The sequence below is a fragment of the Sphaerodactylus townsendi genome, linkage group LG04 (assembly GCF_021028975.2).
Source record: "Sphaerodactylus townsendi isolate TG3544 linkage group LG04, MPM_Stown_v2.3, whole genome shotgun sequence".
Lineage (NCBI taxonomy): Eukaryota > Metazoa > Chordata > Lepidosauria > Squamata > Sphaerodactylidae > Sphaerodactylus > Sphaerodactylus townsendi.
Window position 1 is genome coordinate 69365649 of NC_059428.1, and position 21109 is coordinate 69386757.

General features: G+C 42.0%; 1 protein-coding gene across 3 annotated transcripts in view; it reads right to left on the reverse strand.

Annotated features, from left to right (window-relative positions):
• DSCAM (DS cell adhesion molecule) overlaps positions 1-21109 on the reverse strand; it is a 485873-nt gene that overhangs the window by 228050 nt on the left and 236714 nt on the right. For all 3 annotated transcript variants that reach the window (XM_048495233.1, XM_048495231.1, XM_048495232.1), the window contains one exon: positions 5769-5915. The gene's annotated coding sequence lies outside the window, so the exon portion shown is untranslated. The remainder of the gene's footprint in view (positions 1-5768; positions 5916-21109) is intronic.

Consider the following 21109-nt stretch of genomic DNA (forward strand, 5'->3'; position numbering starts at 1 on the left):
GAGTTGAGTGTGATGAGTTGGAATGTCCCTTCTATTTTACACCCACAAATAACATCACAGTCCTCAAGGAACTCACACATTTCTATAGAGATGAGCAAATTCCTACAGCATTGTGACATCTCTTCCAGGGGGGAACTAGAAATGTCATAGCAATGGCTCTCCCTGCTGCTCAAATGCTCCCACTGGTTACCACTGGATCTGACCTCCTTGGAAAGGAATACGTTAAATACATATTAAATAAAATATGTCCTTTATGCCCGAAACAAATGTTTAACCAGACTGAAACATTTTTCTCTATTAACTGTTCTGGATAATTAAAGAGAACAACAAATTAGACAGATAGATATAGAAAGATACAGGTATGTATGTGTGTCGCAGTGTTCCTCCTGAGCTTGGAGCAGAGAGAGGAGGAATCCCTCCCAACCTGAGAAGCATGGTGAACCTCAAGCATAACATCCCACTGCCAGGTCCAAGTCCAGGAGATGCACTTGGATTTGTCCATGCCGTACTACACTTTTGAGATTCCTGGAATGACTTTAAAGTACACTACAACTACTGGTATAATCCCCCTCTTCCTTCCAAACTCCTTCAAGTTATGCCTGCCAAACATAGTGCAAAACAAATTAATTAAAGCCCTTGTGAGTTCAGATTTGGGAGAAAGGCAGAGGTGGAATCATCTCAAACCACATCCTGTGCTCCGGAGTGTCTCACAGGTGCAGCATGAGATCAGAGATGATTCTACTCATCGCTGAGGGGAATATGGCAAGATTGGCCAACTGGCAATTAAGGTCAGTCAAATTTGTGAACACCAGGTAAGTCATCTTCAGAAAAATGTCTCTCCTGCAAACTATCTCATGCCATCTAAATACAAAGGAAGAATGCTTTTCCATCATTTTATTGACTCATCCTTTGGAACATAATAGCGTGCTTTAAATATTGTGAAGTGGTTATAATTGTAATCCACCTTGAGCAAGACTCTGAAGAAATAGAAATATCATAAACAAATGAATTCATAACATGAGCTGATTCTGGATTCTCAGATTCTCAGACAACAGTCTTGATCCAGCTCACATACACAGAATCACCATGTTCAGCTTTTACCAATACATCACAGGCATTCATCGATCAACATGATCTGCTCATGGTGATCTATTCTTTGATTACATCCAGGTTAGATTACTGCAATGCACCGTACATGGGGCTACCATTGAAAACTTCAGCTGGTCTAAAATACGGTAGTGAAGATACTATCAGGGATCAAAGGCAGGAATCATACCTCCTTAGTGCTGAAAGATCTGCAGTTGCTATCCATCTTTTTTTCAGTCATAATTCAAAGTGCTGATTCTTATCTTTAACAGCATAATCCAGTTGGGGGCAGGCACGCCATGGTGATGGAACTGCACCACCTCCAATGGAACTCCAGGTAGCATAGCAAACAGTGGGGCAACCCCCACCCCCACCACACACAACATACACTGCTGTCTGGAATGTACTATAGGAAATAATGACTTACACCACGTTTTATCATGGTATGAGTCACTGGCCTGCACCAGGGGCATTCCCAGGTCAAAACCTTGATGGAAGCAGGAAGAAAGGATGCAAGAAATAATGGACTTGGATTTATTAACTTGGAGACTGAAAGATAATGTAGAAAGATTTGAAGAAATCTGGAAGCCGTTCAAACAATATTATAAGTTGTAGTACATAAATATGATGTTGAAACTAGAGTATCTATCGCTATAGGACAGGAGTAAGTACAACCCCTGGAGAAAGGGGTATTTTTTTCTGCAAAGAGATTCCATGTTTTGTTTAGTAAGCGAAGTATAATCGATGGTTTAAGTTTACTATATGTATGAATAGGGAGAAATATATAAATATAAAAACATGGAAGGAGAATTATGTTTTAATTTGTATTGAAATTAAGTAATAGTTTTGTTGGAACGAAAGTCAATTTGTTGAACGAATTATGTTATATGGGGATTTTTGAACTATGTAAAACTGTGTGTTGTTTTTAAAGTTGTAACTGAAAAATTTCAATAAAATATTTATTAAAAAAAAACCTTGATGGAAGCAGACAAAGGTCAGCTCCACCCCTAAGAATATCCCTAGCCCATGTTAGCTACACCACTGTCCATGTTGAGGCCAGCGCAGCTGTGGTGCTAGAGCTCCACACTGCTTACCTGGCTCCCTGTTTGTTCTCCTCATTGGCGTAAGCGGCACTTATACTGGTAGGGTGGGCAAACGCATTGGCATGGGTCTGTGCCATTTTCACAGTCCATTCTTCCCCCTCCATCTAGATTGGTCTGCCCAGCTCTAAATGGCTTGGGGCTTGGGTACTTGAAAGACAACCCCTTTCATATTGTCCAGTCCCACCAGCCAAGATCTTCCTCATAAGCTTTGATGGTTAGAAGCAGGGCTTTTTCAGTTGTGGCATCTTGCCTGTGGAATGCCCTTTTCCTTGAAGTCATAATGTTTCAGTTTACCAATGTTTTAATGAAGAATCTGATTTGTTAAAACATTGTTTTGTACTCAATTTTAGGCCAAAAAATGTTTAACCATGTAAATCTGCTCCATATTTTATGCTATTTTATGGGCTTGCTGCCACACAAATGAGTTCATCCACTACTGCTTTCAAACTGTAACAGGGTTTTTTTGCAAATTTGCATGACATCATTGTCTTTTCATCCCCCTTCTATCATTTTAAGAAGGTTCTCCTATTTTGCTCTGATTTTTCTAAAAACACTGGAATCAGGGCTAGTTAGCTCATATGGGAATGGTTAGCTATCTCTGAACTAAGATGGAAGAGTGGGGCTGGAGTGCTTGATGCTAAATGACAGTTTAAATATAGTGAGGATCTCAGAAACATGATGGAGTAGGGAAAATCTATGGGATAGAATCATCCATGGGTAAAAGCTCTAAAGACAGGACAAGGAGGGTTAGGTTGTGGGAGCCATTATGCTGTACATCAAATAAGTCAGAAAACAACAGGGGAATGAATTTCCCCAACAGAAGCAATATGGATGGAATTACTGGATCCTGAGGGTTACTTAAAAGTTGGGGTGAACAAATCTAGTGATGCCAGCAGGGACGTAGGTATAGATTTTTATGAGGGGGTTGGGGGTGGGGCCACACCCCCATCCGCCCCTAGGGCATGGCCATGCCTCCCCAAGCCCCGCTCCATGCCTAGTGCTTATAAAAGCAGCTCTCCGAGGTCAGGGATGGCAGACTCCCCTGCCCTGCCCTGCCCTCCCCTGCCCCTTCCCTCTGGGCAGAGGCATAGAGGGAAAATGGAGCCTGGTGCAACATCTGAGTTTTGCGCCCCCCTCCCCCGCTCCGGGCAGCCGCTGTGATGCTGGAATCCACCCCCAAACAGCATCACTTTCAATGGTGTTTAAACTAGAGAGCTCAAATTCTCCTTTTAAATCCACCTTAAAGGGAGAATCTGGGGTCCCTAGTTAAACAACATTGAAAGTGATGCTGTTTTGGGGTGGATTATCCCTCACCCTGAAACAGCATCACTTTCAATGCGGCATAATGGTTAAGAGCAGGTGCATTCTAATCTGGAGGAACCGGGTTTGATTCCCTGCTCTGCCGCTTGAGCTGTGGAGGCTTATCTGGGGAATTCAGATTAGCCTGTGCACTCCAACACATGCCAGCTGGGTTACCTTGAGCTAGTCACAGCTTTTCGGAGCTCTCTCAGCCCCACCCACCTCACAGGGTGTTTGTTGTGAGGGAGCAAGGGCAAGAAGATTGTAAGCCCATTTGAGTCTGCTACAGGAGAGAAAGGGGGGATATAAATCCAAACTCTTCTTCTTCTTCTAAACTGAGAACCTCAGATTCTCCCTTTAAATCCATTCCAAAGGGGGTGGATTTAAAAGGAGAATCTGGGGGAATTTGGGGGGTGCCTGCTGTCAGGGGTGCAATTGTTAAGCTAGAAGCACCAAACTTTCAGGGTATCTTTAGCAGTCTCTCCTAATGATACCACCCAGGTTTGGTGAAGTTTGGTTCAGGGGGTCCAAAGTTATGGACCCTCAAAGGTGCAGCCCCCATCTTCTATTAGCTCCCATTGGAAACAATAGAGGATGGGGGCACCCCCTTTGGGAGTCCATAACTTTGGACCCTCTGAACCAAACCTCACAAAACCCAGGTATTATCATCAGGAGAGTCCCCCAAACAATACCTGAAAGTTTGGTGCTGCTAGCCTAAACAATGCGCCCACTGCAGGCCAAAAACCGAAAAAGAAGTAAAATGTTTTTAAAACCCACAAACGAAGGGGCGGAGCTTCGGACATAAATGGGTTTTTTTTTCAAACCCGAGAACCCCCCCCCCCTTTACCTACATCCATGGATGCCAGGTCTGCACCCACAGGTCTGCACCCACCTGATCAAACCTGACTTTCCTGATCTTGAGATGGAGCAGGAAATAAAGGAGGTGACTGAAGCAGATAATATTGTGAAACTTGGAGATTTCAACTACCCTTAAACTGGCTGTGTGAACATGTGCTCAAGACATGCTGCAGAAATGAGATTCGTAGACCTCATAAATAACCAGGGGCAGAGCGAGGGGAAACCGTGCCCTGGGCACACTGCGTCCCTGCCACAGAATTTCGCCCACCCCTGCCCCGGAACACCCCTGGAATGCCACATCACGACACGCTTCTGCACTGCTCTGCCCTGGGCATTGTGCCCCCCTGCTTCATGGGGGCTACACCACTGTAAATGACTATGCACTGAATCAGTTGACCACAGAGCCAATGAGAGGTGTAATGATCTTGGACTCCATTCTGAGTGGGGCTCAGAACAGAGTCCAAAGTTGCTGCCCCAGTTGGGAACAGTAACCACAATGGGGTGTTGTGCGGTTTCCAGGCTGTATGGCCGTGATCTAGTAGTATTTTCTCCTGACGTTTCACTTGTATCTGTGGCTGGCATCTTCAGAGGATCCTCTGAAGCCACAGATGCAGGCAAAATGTCACGAGAAAATGCTACTAAAACACGGCCACACAGACCGGAAGCGACACAATACCCCAGTGATTCTGGCCATGAAAGCCTTTGTCAGTAAACACAATGCTATTAAATTGTCATTTCCATCAATGTGAAGTTACCCTTAATGTACAAAACTGTAATATTTGGTTTCAAAAAAGAAATTTACAAAAATGAGGGAAATCGTTAAAAGAAAGCTGACGACACAAAACACTCAAATCCCTAGAAGATGCTTGAAAGCTCTTTAAAATCACACTGAAATCCAGATAGAATGCATTCCCCAGGTTAAGAAAGGCACAGCAAAATCTAAAAGAATGTTTGCATGGTTAACAATGTAAATCAAGGAAGTTATAAAAAGCAAAAAGGCTACTTTCTAAAATTTTTATACAAGTGCTGACTATTTCATTTGACCACAATGGTATTTCCGTGCATTTGCAAGAGTTTTCAATGATCTCATTGTAAGCAGGGGACCTTCCATAACATCTAGAACAACTGTTAAGATCTTTTAAAAACTTACTACAACCACATTTTAAATAAAATTACTATTCCTCCTTTGCAACAATTTTTTTCTCTTTCCCTTTACTGGATGTGCATCTTATTAATGAAGGTTGCTCAGAAAATTATGTGTTTTGCAGAAACTATAATGCTGATCTGTGCCTCCAAAGATATAACCATGTAAATAACTTATTGGAGCAAAACATATATGGAAGTTTTCCCAAGAAGATAGTTTTTGTGTAAAATGCAAAGAAACAAAAAAACACTTTTGACTTATTCAGTATCATTTCATACCTGATACAAAAAGTCTAGCACTGTTGCTCTGCCGTGTTTCTCCAGTATATTTGTGCCGTGTGATACATCGATAATTATACAATCCATCTTCATTCTGTACATCTATAATATACAAGGCTCCCGTGGATGTGATGAGAAATCTAGATCCTGAAAGATATAAAAAATATGCAACATTTAACAACCTGAACAGCTTTAGAATTCTTCCCTCTTCCATCCTGCAGAATTGCAAATTTTCTTGTCAGATACCCAAAATGCACATTGTTGCCAATGATTATACTCCTGAAATGATTGGTGTGTCAACACCTATCTTTAACTCAACAGCATTTCCTAAAGAAGAACAAAATTAACGAACACTATATTGTGGAACAGTTCAAGAAAGATATAATTAATTCAGTATGTACCATGGCTACAGCATAGACATTGTAAAACTATTTTAAATAAAATGGAAGAGAGAGATGAAATTACTTATTAGATGTGAGTCAGCTAGTGCAAAATACAAAAGCATATTATTTTGTATTAGCAATGAACCTGAGTATGAGATACATCATAATTACATGGGGCTGATCTACATAATTATATAAGAGAAGATGCATAATAAAACCATATCAGACCAAATCAGACTTATTGTGCCACCCTCCAAAAAAGTTCAAAAAAGTGTATGGAATGAGAAGATGAAGGGATAAAAACACTAGCAATACTAAAAAGAACCTTCATTACATAATATTTTCATGAGGGGCAGGAATATTGCCAATGGACTTCTACTTTGGTGGGCCGCTGCTGGCCAAGAGGAAGCCAAACTAAGTCGCAAGGGCACAGGCAATGTAGGACAGCTCAATTCAGCCCTGGCTAGCAGTGATGGGTCTCAGCTTGCCTGTCACCTCTTCCTGTACCACTGCAAGATACCTCTGAATGAGCAGTTCTGATTTGACTGGCAGCAGTGCAGGAGCAACTGACCATCAGAACTACAAAGGCCTGCCACTATGTGGATAAAACAGGGATATCAGATATCTTGATCTCCCCCCCCCCCAAAAAAAATTGCTGTTTACAGGTCAAATATCTACACAAGATTTCTAATATCTTGATCATATATATGAGAGAAAATCAAAAAACCACAGGTCCACTTACCACAGGATGGCCAGTTAAAAATCTGATAAAAGAATGGTTCTGTCTACACAAAGAGCCATTTTTGTAAAGTCTTTGGCTTAGCAAACATTATCATCTATCCTTCTCAAAGCCTCTTCAGGCCTCTTGTATATCTCTAACCAAGAAGCTCTCTGTGCAGTTGGAATTATTAAACAAGACATTGGTGGATTCTGCACAGGTCAAAAATAACGAGTATAGGACATTATATAAAGCGTTTGGGGGAAGGACTTCACACAGGTCCTGTTCCCAAAACAAGTTTGGCCCATTTTATTCTCCTCAACCTGGGATTTTTGAAAATTGCTAAATCAGCAATCCTTTTGCACAATCTCGGGTTGGAGGCACTCCCATGCAGTGGCGTAGTGCCCATGGAGTGGGGGTGGGGCACAACGCCCCGGGCGGAGCAGCTGTGGAGGCATGGCCAGGCTGTGGAGGGGGAGTGGTAGGGGCAGGGGCATTTGACGCTGCAGCAGGGGCACAGGCCACGCGCATGCACCTGGCAGTTTCCCCTCACTCCACCTCTGATCCCACGCAAACCCAATAGGGAGGATACACTTTAATTCTCTCCCTTCTACTCTTCACTTTAGGTTCTGTGCCATTCATGGTCAGGGAGAATCCACCCACTTGCCTTTTTGTACAGGTTGCCCAGCATGTTGAGGGCAGATTCGCTAAGCGCTCAACAATATACAAAGTTTCCCAAGCACATTTTCTGAAAGTGGCAGCAAGTATGACTGATTTACAGCAGCAGGTTAATTATTGCCTGGCCATTACAGGGAGGTGCCTTTTTCTTTTGTTTTGTGTGTTGAACATGCACAGTTATTCAGGTGCAGCCAATATGCTGTGGGGGCTCATTTCTGCATGCCTGCACAGCTATGCATGTATTGCAGGATATAAAAAAAAGAGGGAGATATATATTTCCATGAAAAGGTGTGAAAGCAACATGGATTGTTTCCATGGACTTCAATCACTGCCCATAGGTGAAGGGCACATATGTGAACGGGGGGGAAAAGGAAAACAGGTTCCTTTAAAACGACTGCAACCTGTTATACATTTGCTGAGTGGAATCCACTATTGTCAACATCTTCCCTCCTACTATGTCCTATTTTGTCATTATCTAAACTGAAGAATTCCTCAATCTTCCTCTCTTAAGAAGCTTTCTTATTTTGTGCTAAGGCAAAAGGTTTATTATCATCCTTCAGTAACTGAATTGAAGAAATGATTTCCAAATGAATAGGAGATTCTTTCAATCCTTTATGCCTGAAACTCTCAGATCACTACTACAGTATGAAGAAAGAACTCTTCTTTTCAAAGAAGAATATTTCCTTTCTTTTTATTTTTTTAAATTTATATTAACAAGACCACATTTGGGCTCCATATATCTTGTCCCTTTCCCCCCCAAAAAATATTCTTTCCAGAACCAATCCTGGCTAAACTCTTGCTCTCACCCCAGCTTATGCATATATCCCTTGCCATGCCACCCCTTAAGAGAGAGTCCTGGATGGGAAGGCATTTCTAAGAAATGAAAAAGAGACCAGTTGAAAATTTAGCGCAGAAGAGTACTAGCTAGATGGATTGATCTGTGGAATGGATGCCCAATATCTGTATTGTTAGGAATGGGAAGTTCTCTAATTGCTAGAAGTTGTTGAGAGACTGGATGGAAGATCATTCAATTGACCATGTCCATTTCTGTTGCAACCAAAGCCCAAATCCAGATTGAAATGTCCCGGTAATCTTGATTAAATGTAGAGAATGATAATATCATCCCATTTGAAATATGATGTTCATAGAATCACAAAGTTGGAAGAGACCCCAAAGGCCATCAAGTCTAACCCTCTGCAATGCAGGAACACTCAACCAAACCACTCCTGACGAATGGCCATTCAGCCTCTCTTTAAAAACCTCCAAAGAAGAAGATCCCACTACATTCCAAGGTAGTGCATGCCACTGTCGAACAGCCCTTACTGTCAGGAAGTTTTTCCTGATGTTTAGGTGAAATCTCTTTTCCTTCACCTTGAACCCATTACTCCTGGTCCCTGTCTCTGGAGCAGCAGACAACAAGCTTTCTTCCTCACAACATGACATCCTTTAAAATATCTAAACATGGCTATCATGTCACTGCTTAACTTTCTCTTCACCAAACTAAACATACCCAGCTCCCTAATTCTCTCCTCATAAAGCATACATTCCAGACCTTTTATTTATTTATTTATTTATTTTCAAATTTCTTATCCTGCCCTTCCCCCAAAAGGTTCAGGATGGCAACATTTTTAGAACAGACACAATAAAATCTTATTAAATAAATTAAAACAATATAAAACAGTGCTAAAAACTAAGTCCAGATGGCGACTTACAAAATTCAGGGTGCGTCATTCCCTCCCCTGCCCCTGGGAGGCCAAAATAACTGTTAACCTGGCTGGTCATTAGGGAAAGCCCAGTTAAAGGTTAAAACCAATACCTTGAAGATAACCCGGTGCCCGATAGGCAATCAATGAAGGCCGAAGAGGATAGGTGTAATATGGTCCCTACTTGAGGCCCCAACTAGGAGCCTCGTGGCTGCATGCTGAATGAGTTTTAACTTCGGTTCAAGGGCAGGCCAGTGTAGAGCGAGTTACAATAATCTAATCTGGTGATGACCACTGCATGGATCACTGTGGTCATATCAAAATAGGAGAGATAAGGGGCCAACTGTCTTGCCAGGCAAAGATAGTAAAATGCAGTCTGGGCTGTTTTAGCGACCCGGGCCTCCAAGGAAAGCCTGGATTCCAGGATCACCCCCAGACTAGTCACCAGCAAGGTCAGATGTAAGGCCTCGCTGTCCAGCACAGGCAGACTGAAGTTGGCCATCATCTCCCCATGACCTACCACAGGACCTCCGTCTTTGCTGGATTCAGTTTCAACCTGCTAGTTCTCAACCAACCAGCCATAGCCTCTAAACTCTGCTGGAAAGCCTCAGGGGCCGAGTCCAGCTGGCCCGCCGTTGTAAGGACAAACTGGGTGTCATCCGCAGCCCAAAGCTCTGGACCAGCCTGGCCAGGGGGTGCATACAGATGTTAAAAAGCTTTGGGGAAAGGATCATCCCCTGCGGCACCCCATATTCAATGGGGTATCACCTGGAACTCTCCTCCCTCGACATCACCCGCTGTTCCCAGTCTTGGAAAAATGAGTTCATCCAGTGCAAGGCTGTCCCAGGTACTCCAACGTTGGCAGTGGTACAAAAGGTCATTATCTACCATGTCGAACGCTGTGGTGAGATCTAACAACACCAGCAGCGCTGAGCCACCTCCGTCTAACTGGCACTGGAGCGCGTCCACAATGACGACCAGAACCGTCTCAGTCCCATTACCAGGGCAGAAACTGGACTGGAAGGGGTCCAACACTTTGATATCTTCCAAAAACTCCTGAAGCTGACCCACCACCACCCTCTCAATTACCTTACCCAGGAATGAAAGGTTCAATACTGGGCAGTAATTGGCCAGATCCTGAAGATTCAAGTTTGGTCTTTTCAGAAGGGGGTGGACCATTGCCTCTTTCAGCTGTCCTGGGAAGGCTCCTTGCTCAAGAGAGACATTGATGATATGCAGCAGTTGGCTCTGTAGCTCCTCCTTACATGCTTTCACTAGCCAGGAGAGACACGGGTCAAAAGGACAAGTGGTAGATCTTACAGCTAACAGGAGCCTGTCCACCTCAGAGAGATTGTGCAGGTTGAAATGGTCAAAACTAGGACCAAAAAATGGAAAAGGGGCCTCCAGTTCCTTTTTTGTATCAATAGTGGCCAGAAGAGCCTGGTGGAGAGACAAGGGGCGTTTCCCTACTCACAAGGATCCCCCCATGCCACATGCTGCTCTCAGTGCGCGGCATCCCTGGCGTGTGCCCTGGCGCATGCCCGGGCGTCCCCATGCCTCTGCACGGGGTCATCAAAAGGCACCGTTTTCTCCAGCACCAGGGATGCCGCGCACTGAGGGGGCGCGACAGCGGCAGCGTCGGGGTGGCTGCGCTGTCGCCGCCCCTGTCATGAGGTATGCAGGGGGACCCGACACTACTTGAGGAGAGTAGTGCGGGGCTTAAAGTAAGTGGGGAAAGGCCCAAGATCTTATCTGCAAAAAAGCTCACAAATGCCTCACAGCTAAATGTCAATTTATGATTTTTAGGACCAATCAATGTCGTCAGCGTCTGAATTACATTAAACAATTGTGCTGGGCATGATCAAGCAGCTTCGATGGAGGAGGCAAAGAAAGATTTCTTTGCCTCCTTCATGGCTCTCTTGTAGGATTTAATAAACATCCTAGAGTGTCTTGTTTCTTCGTAATGGATATGCTGCCACACTCGCTCAAGCCGTCTCAGTGACCGTTTCATCTTCCTCAGTTCCTCGGTATACCAGGGAGCTGGTTTGAGATGGGCATGGAGAGGACGTTTTAGGGCAACCTTTTCATTGGCTTCAGAGAGTCTGGAATCCCAGCTTTCTACCAACTTAGAGAGGAGCCAGTGGGAGGAGGATCCCACAGGATATTCAGGAATCCCTCAGGATCCATAAGCCTCCACGGGCGGGCCAAAATACACCCGTCGCCTAGACAGGAGGGCATGGTAGCATCAATCCAGGCCATCAGGACATAGTGGTCAGATCATGGCACTCTGACAACACAAGATAGGACCACATGCATACCCACTGCAAAGATCAGGTCAAGAGTATGGCCTTCTTGATGTGTGGGAGTCCTGGTGTTTATAAGGGAGAGGCCTAGTGTCGCCATGGATGACACTAGGTGCGCAGCAACCAAAGAGGAGGTCGAGTCGACATGGAAGTTGAAGTCCCCCAACACTACCAGGTTAGGGAAACTCAACGCCCAGTCAGTAACCACCTCTACAAGCCGCGCCAGACTGTCTGCCAGTGTGCTAGGTGACTGGTACACCAGCAGAACAGGCCCAAGCACTCTATTCCCTCAATCAGTGAGGGACGTCCGGTGACAAGCTGGAACAGGTCCACCTTCTGGACCATGAAATTGTCTGCAAGGCGTGTGAGAAATGTGTTGGACCTGATTTTCATGGAAGAGTTTGACTTCCAACAAATATCCAGATAATTGAAATCTCCCATTACTACTACCTTTTTTCCTTTCTGAAAGTCTGGTCATCTGATCCAAGAATGCATCATCCATCTCTTCAGACTGGCAAGGGCAGGGGTAGGGAACCTGCGGCTCTCCAGATGTTCAGGAACTACAATTCCTATCAGCCCTTACCAGCATGGCCAATTGGCCATGCTGGTAGGGGCTGATGGGAATTGTAGTTCCTGAACATCTGGAGAGCCGCAGGTTCCCTACCCCTGGGCAAGGGGGTCTAGGGGGTCTATAATAGACCCCCACAATGAGATCAGTGCTGTTTCTCTCCCCCTTAATTTTTACCCAAATGCTCTCAACCTGGCTTTCAGGATTTAAGTCACGGACCTGCTCACATCTGTAATAATATTTTACATATAATGCTACTCCTCCTCCTTTCCTATTTGATCTGTTTCTTTGAAATAGGTTATACCCTTCAATTCTTATGTTCCAGTCATGACACTCATCCCACTAGGTTTCAGTGATGCCTACAATATCATATTTGTTTTGCTGTGTTAAGAGTTCGAGTTCATCTTGTTTATTTCTCATGCTCTGTGACTAGGTGTAGAGACATCAAAGGCCATGGTGCATTTCCTCTGACTGCTTCTTTAAAGTTTTTTCCCTCCCGCTGTTGGCTTCTTGACCTATTCACTCAGTTATCTCTTATCTCTTTGGACTACCATTACTATCACTTGGTGAGCCCCTGTCTTTTTGAATAATGTCTCCCTCCCACACATAACTTAGTTTAAAGCCCTTCTGATCAGGTTAAAATGGCTGAGACAGTCTATGTGATTAATCTGTGGGGATCCATTGTAATTAAAATTAAAAAGCAGTATGAGAAACCATTCAATTAACCAAATAAAAGTAAACATTTTTATAATTAAGGAGTCTGGCAGAACTTCTGCCCCAGTCTCCAACACCAGTAATTTTCAACTGCAAACCTGAAAGAGGAGAACATTTACCACAGTCCCATCACAGTCCTACATTAATACCCAGCTCTCAGAAGGATTCCTAGCACTTCCCTTTTCCTGATGATATTTCTGTATGAATATGTTTGTCTACCAGAACTAACCATGAAAATGATATTTGCATGTTACCCAAATGAGAACTGTATGCTCAGTTCTTGTTAAAAAACATCAATGAGACATAAATAGCTATTGCCACATGCCAAGTATACATTCCTCACCAGCACACACTACTTGATAAAATCATGCATTATTTTTAATAGATTTTACATACTTACATAACTGTGAACAACAAATTACTTTAGGGACTAAAATACTAGGCATAAAAGATGACAGAAAAGTAGAAAGGGAATCTATGTAATTTCTGATAGAGAGCATTTTCATCAAAACCTGCAGCTTATCAAGTGTGACAGAACCTCAAGTGTTGAACACTCTGGATGCTTCAAGAATTGTTTATAAAGTCGTGTGGACAAGAAAAGACATTTATTATCATGAAGATCTTGAGAAGTGTCATCTTCTCTAACCAAATCTAATATAATCATTCTTCATTTACTAGAACAAAATAAATTCCTTTATCTTCATGAGGCACTAAATAGAAACTATTTAAAGTCAAATATGTTTTATTCTTTGAGAAACCTGTGTTCTTTGGTTTTTGCAACAATAAGAAAATGTAGCAAAGTTGTCAAACAATCCCCTGTCAAAAGAATATATTCCAAGCACCACAGCTTATATTTTTCATGTTTTGTAAAAATTCTGCAGAAACTCAATTGCCAAAACGTGGTGCACACTAGCAGCAATGATTAATTTGTCTCTATTTGCTTTAATACATTCCTTGGCATAACTACAGCCATCTTTTTCCAAATCTGCAACACCTTTTTTGAGATATGGTGGCCAGAATTGCATACAGATTCCAAATGAGGCTGCATTACAGATCTATACAGCAACATTACAATAACAGCTACAATATAACAGCAACATTTATGAAGGAAATAATAAGGGGAACTGCTCCAAAGATATAGCGTAGTTCATGGCCAAACACTTAAGGAATAAGGAAATATCCAAGTACTACATCGTAACTCAGATATGCGAAAATATGCAAACAATCTTTTTTGCTTTTTCTGTGTGCTTTATAAAAGTGGTGATGGAGGTGACACATGAGGAGTGAGAAGCTGCTGCTGAGAGAAAGCAGTGCAATGGTTCAAACAGCTTGCTAATTGTTTCCAATTAATGAACAGAACAAGAATTCAACATGAATGCTGTTCACCTTTTGCTGGCAGGGTTTCTGTTTTTAAAAAGTATCATTAAAGCTAGGAAGGAACATTGACAAGTCTTGCATTAATATGGCTACCTAGAAGCAAAAGAAACTAAGGCCGTTTCCGCACGGAGGCGGAAGCGGCTGGGTCGGCGCATTTAGCGCCGACCCGACGACGCTGGGACCGTTTGCATGAACAGTCCCAGAAAGAGCCGGGACGACGGTGCCGCGGAGTGCCATTGCCCGGCCGACCCGGCGCATCCCCGGCCCTCCGGCATGTCGCCGAGGCCTGGAGACACGCCCCCCGGCCCTGCGCGACTGCTCCAGCGTCGCCGGGCAGGGGGGCGTGTCCCCAGGCCTCGGCAACACGCTGGAGGGCCAGGGACAAGGTAAGTGCAGGGAGGGAGTGGGGGGGGAAGCGCCTGGAAGTTTCCACAACAAGTACGCTTACAGCCGGCGTTTCCACAACAAGTGCGCTTCCAAGCGTACTGTGGAAACACCGGCTTCGGGCCGGCCGGGCGGCGTGAGGGCGGCGCGGCTGCAAAGCAGCTGCGCCCCCTGTGCGAATGGCGGCCTGGGGACGGCAAAAATGCCCGTGCCATTAAACGCCCATGCGGAAACGGCCTAATATTGTAATAATCAATGTGATCATACGCAAGATTTCTAATGCAACCCATTAGCCTGTGCAGCCTTTTTGATCGGGCGCTTGTCTTTAAATTTTGCTTGCTCTTAACTTTGTCATTTAAATTTTAAGTAACTGCTGCTGTTGGAAATTTGTTTTAATGGGGTTAAGTTTTAGTTATGTATTTTATGTGCTGTTATTGGAAACAGCTGTACTGTGAGCCACCTCGAGCCCTTTGGGGGTGAGGCGGCCTATAAATCTAAGTAATAGTAATAATAATAACAACAACAACAACAACAACAACAACAACAACAATAATATCAAAGATTAAATTTTACTGGACTTATTAATTATGCTCTGGTAGGTTGTAAATTTTATCCAGCTGTTCACTAATAAAGGACATCTGAATGTTTCCCAGCAAAATCATGACAAGTGAGAATGTTTTCAGAACATAACACTAATAATTCTTTTATTTGACTCTTTTTTTGCCTTGGAAGTTATGCTGTCACTCCTTGAATTTGGGTGATGTTCTCTAGGAAGCTTACAGTGAAATCCTAAATAGAGTTGCACAAGGTCCCTACTTCTAATGGAAGGTCCTTCCATTAGAAGAACAAATCCATAGGATCCACCCATTTATGTACAAAAATTTATTTCATTCTGGATTGGGAAGTATTTTTTAAGTGTCAACAGTTAAAACAAATGTTAGGCACCAACAATGTTGTATGTTATGTGCTGTATGTTATAAAAAATATATACAGTTGATGTTTTAGGCTGTCTCATTTTTCTGTCTATAGTCCCTGAACATGATTTCTTTTGGGTGGTGAAGGATGACACCACTTGCTTCCAACTGCTGTTCTCTCAGCTGATTAACTACAATTGTCACCAACTCCTTTCACCAGAAGGAAACATCAGGGCAGGATTTGGCCTCTATGTCCTGTTGTTGGCCCTCCACAGAAACTGTTTGGCCACTGTGTGAAACAGGATGATGGACTAGATGGACCACTGGTTTGATCCAACATGGTCCTTTTTGTTATTATGTTTTCTTTCTGTGTATTTAGATAATTCATGTCATGCAAGCAGATGCTTTTCTTATCTCCACTACAAAGAAAGTCACAGAGTTATACACTATCAGGTTAAAAGTCTCTGATTAAACAGGCTTCACTAATAATGCACACAAATTGCCTGGAGGATTAGAAATGATCTTTTTCAAGTTTTTGCCACTGATCTCTTTATAAATATGTTCTTTGATGGGGACCACAGGAAGCATGCAGATAAACCAGACCTTTTTTTAAAAAAAAAAGAATGGACTGATATTAGGAAAACTCAATCATCTTTAAATAAAAAAAGAAATACGTACATATTAAGATTAGCAGGATGTTTTCTGTTAGAAAACAGAGGCACATTTCTTCTGAAATGCAGTAGTTAAGATTATAACTTTATAAAGCTGGCCTGGGTCAGAGAATCACCATCAGTTCATGTGTAAGCACTTTAAAGTGCTAATACATAAGATTAAAATAAATCATAGTCTAATGAACTGATCACTAAAGTCACACTAAAGCCATGTGCAGTTACCAATCTGTTTAAAGTAACTGCATATAACCTATGCTGTGTTACAGCAATTAAAGTTTCTCCCATTTCATAGACTTATGTGCTTTAAATTTGCCTGGTTTTTAGCTCTTTGGAGCATCTCATGGGTAATCACTGAGGAGTAATAAAACAACTAATATTGGAAGAAGACTGTGATGAAAAAACAATTTCAGTAAAAAAAAAATCTCCTTTGGAAAGCTTTAGCCTACATGTAGCCCACCAGGAACCTCCGAAGCAGTGTTCATGGTAGATGAATTAAATATTCATGTTTTAGGATTCAATGCACATGCAGTCCCACCCCCATTTCCTGCACCATGGGGCAAATAACACTCCTAAAACTGCTTTACTGCAGGAAATAATGTGAGGTGGAAAATACTGTTTTTCTTTCCCCATTCCATCATTCCTATAATAATCAGGCCTCTGCAATGCTTTAAAATTCAGTTCTCAGTGAGAACCTTCGCATGGTTGCAAGTCCCTAGGACCATCATGTGTTAAATTTAATGAGTCAATTGGGCCTAAGTGGGTGTTGTTACTGTTTGTCCTGTTGCTTTTTCATTTTTGAACTTTATGGAATATGTTTTCTTATGTTTCCTTCCAGTACTGTATTTATCAACTTGCATGTTGATGTTGCATATCAGGCCATGGCAGGGACAACATCAGACTCTTCCTTCTGGGCATCCAATAACATCAAGTCCAGCATTTACCAGTCCCAGCAGAGAAACAGATACATCTTACAAAAGTTTGCATACCAGAGGATCTGATGGTTGTAAAACAAATATACATATCCCACTTGCTTTACTACCATCAAATCCTCTGAAGATGTCAGCCACAGATGCAGGCGAAACCTCAGGAGAAAATGCTACTGGAACTCGGCCATAAAGCCCGAAAACCCCACAACACTTCAATCTTTAGAATCTTTTGAACTGGTTAATGTATTAACTTCAAAAATTCCTTAGCTTTTTTACAAGTCCATCATAAATGACAAAAGAACCCTTAAAGATGATTGAATTCCCAATACTTATTTGAAACTTTTTAATACAACTTTGCCAATTTCTCCAGTGATGGCATACACCGATGGTACATCATTTTATAAAAAAATCTCCATCAAATTGGAGCTTAATGTAAATTTAAGCCTATTTGACCATATATTCTGTCACTACTCCAGTTGGATATTATACCCAAAGTTACTAGTCCATTTTGTCATACATTCTTTCACTTGTTCTCTTTCAGTTTTGTATTCTCTAGCAGCAACTTTGCAGGTTTTCAGGTAGATGTCTTTCTCACCTATTACCAGAACCATTTAAGTGGAGATGCTGGGGTTTGAAACTGGAATCCTCTGCATGCCAAAAATATACTCCAACACTGAGCCATAGCCCAGCTTCAAAACATCACAGCAACAGCATCTGTTCACTTCAACATCAGCACAAAAACCATGGTTCGAGAATGAAACCAGTCCATCAAAGAAGGTTTTTTATACAGTGGCTCACTGAACACTTTCAACAGCTTCTAGAAAAGATTTTGAACTTACAGGCTTCCACATGATTTGAATGATGGACATTTTGTTTGTGGGCCAATCAAAAAAATGTTGTGCCATTTCCTATGGTAATTGAACAGAAGGTAGGCCAAATGGACTGTGACTTTACTTCAGAATTTCTGAAATTCTTTGTTTGGGTTTACATGCCATGAATTGAACCCTACATGAAGTGTTCTTATAGCACTTTGACAACTCCCTCTCTCTTTAAAACAGAAGTTCTACCTACCAACTTTTGGAATATGAACTAAAATTTAATGACCGATGAAGGCATTCATGCAAGAGGGAATTGGACTTGTGTGCAAAAATTACAAAGTGTGGTTAGCAATGTCATTTTAGACACAGAAAAAGGGTACCTAAACCATCCTCTGTATGAATGTTTGCATTCTTAATGTTTGTATGTATGTATTAAATTATATAAACTCCCAGTATGCAATAAAATATGTATGCTATATATTATACATAAATTGTGCTTTAACTGCTGGCAGAACTTTAACACACAGGCAGTTGTGGAAATCAAGTTCAACTCTCTAAAACGCTACAATGAAAATAAATAAAATGCCCAATTGTTTGTTTGTGGATTAAGAATTCATAACACAAACTGTTGAGCAAACTGGGTATTTGAGAAGCATAAAAAAGGACTGATGTGTACTCAGTTAACAGACTCAGTAGCAAACCCAGTGAAAAGTTTAGGTGTCTAGTGCAACTCAGCCCTCTTCATAAGAAAACAAGTGGCAGCGGCCGCTAAGAATGCATGGTTCTCATTGAATTTACCATTTAAATTCACATCTCTTCCAAGTCTAGCCATGCTGATACATGAAAAAATAATCTCAAAGTTGGACACTTGGTGTGGAGCTGCCCTTGAAGACACCTAAAAAAATGTAATTGGCACAAAATGCAAAAGTCCAACATTTAACTGGCTACAAGATTTTATGTATCTAACTGCTGAACTAAAGTTGAACTAGATGATAGAGTTTGTAGCAATTGTAGAAGGCATGACATCACTTCTGACATCACTTTTCCCCAGAACTGTTGCAACACCATTATGCCACCAATTATTGCTCTCTTTGTATTCTTCTGCCAACCTGCACAGTGGTAGTGGAGGTTGATGGCAGCAGGTCATTTGCCATAGCTGCAGACCTGAAAACCCTATTGTTAACTGATTTTCTGATCAGTTTTTGTGACCCTGATTGTTTGCTAATAAATTATCTGTTGTTTTGTGTATAGTGTTCTGGTTTACTCTCATCTATTTTGTAAGATGCCTTGAATTGCTGTTAGAATTATCTGAGAATAAAACTTTACATAAATTAGAAATAAAACAGAATGATTACAATAGACTGGCTGAGTTGGGATCATGCTTTGGTGGTTCTGCTTTTGGCTGATTGATTCAAGAAGGTGGTGCTGGAGGGCTACTACTCAGCCCCATGAAATGTATGCTACTGGGGCCCACAGGTGTCTATTTTGTCTCCCATACTGTTTATCAACTATGTTAAACATCTGTGAGAATTCTTCTGGGGATTCAGTATGGTTGCCAGCGTTGTCTTAGCAACCAGTGCCGGGAGATTTTGAGGGTGGTGCCTGGGAAAGGTGGAGCTTGGGGAGGATGTATGGCATCATTTCTGGATGATGCTTTAGTAACTTTCCCATTATCTGTATGTTAAAGACCATAAATACAAAAGGGAAATCATAGTGGAAGCCTATGAAGGCTACTTCTTATCTTGCTACTCAATAAATCAGGGGTAGGGATCTGGGGCCAAGGTCAAGAGTTTACTTAATGCAAGCAAAACAAATTGAAAACCTAGAAGTTGGAGTAAGGTGCCTCCAAAACATATGGTTGACAGCTAGCTCTATTTCTCCTTAGCTGTTGAGATTATGGAAGTCCTGACCAGATTTGTGAAAAAAAGCAACAGGATACAAGAGGGCTAATAAACTGAAGCTCATCCCAGACAAGAATGAGATACTGTTGATCAATGACAAAGATGTCTGAGGACTGCAAATTAAGGGTGTGCAAAAACCAATAAAGGGGAGAATTCAGTTTTGGGTGTATTGTATCCCATAATTTTGGGGATTCATGAATATTCCGAAATTCCCGTACAAGTTTTAAAACTACCAATGTCCTTTTGGCCTCATCAGCAGTAATGCATAGTAAAGAAGGAATTGTAGTAAAATATTCCTTCAGGGGAAAAGGACAACGCTATCCCCCTCCCCCCTATTCATTCCTTTCCTTCCCCACCATCTATGTTTTAAGGGTAGAATCTCCAAATTTTCAATATAGCTGTGGGTAACCCAAAGAAGGTGTTCCTACCCATCCGTTGTTTCCAATCAAGGAAAAATGGGGAGCTATAAAATTAGATCCCCTCACCCAATCTTTACTAAACTTTATAGTTCTTCTTCTCAAAAGAGTCATCAGCATCTTTGCTGCCAATTTGGTGCCACTACCTTAAAAACAACCCCATGGAGTCCCAGAAAGATTCCCCATAGCAATAATAGAGCCAAAGGGAAGGGGGGAGAATCAAACTTTAAAACCCTAAGGAACCCAGTGCAAATGTGCCAAAGTTTTTTTTAAAAACAAAACCAGGGTTTTCTTTCTTTCTTTCTTTCTTTCTTTCTTTCTTTCTTTCTTTCTTTCTTTCTTTCTTTCTTTCTTTCTTTCTTTCTTTCTTTCTTTCTTCTTCTTCCTCTACCCATAGAAGTCACCGTTCACCTTGACTCTCAAGGAGAAAGGTTGATTATAAAGAAGGGAGTAAGGCACAGCCTGATAAACCAATGAAAGACTTACCAGAGGGGATTGACAGTGACTTAATGACATTGCTAGTGACATGCTGATGTCAGTTCACTGCCAGGAACAGTCTTGCATTTAAGCAAAACCTCTATGATTTTAACATAGAGTTTTTATGGAATGCTAGAATACCCTGCATCACTTCCAGTTTAAATGGGATGGCCTTCTCCCCCACCCCAATTCTTCCTGGTGATGCCCGAGGCACAGATGGGCATCAAACGGAATTGTCAGCATCATGAACTATAAATGATGTAAACAATAAATAAATAATGCCCTGTCTTTCCAAATATTCTACACAACTAGTTCATGTATCATGAAAACCAAAGAGCAGTGCATTCTAGAGGTAGACATGTACAATTAACCAACAGGTCCCACACAAGT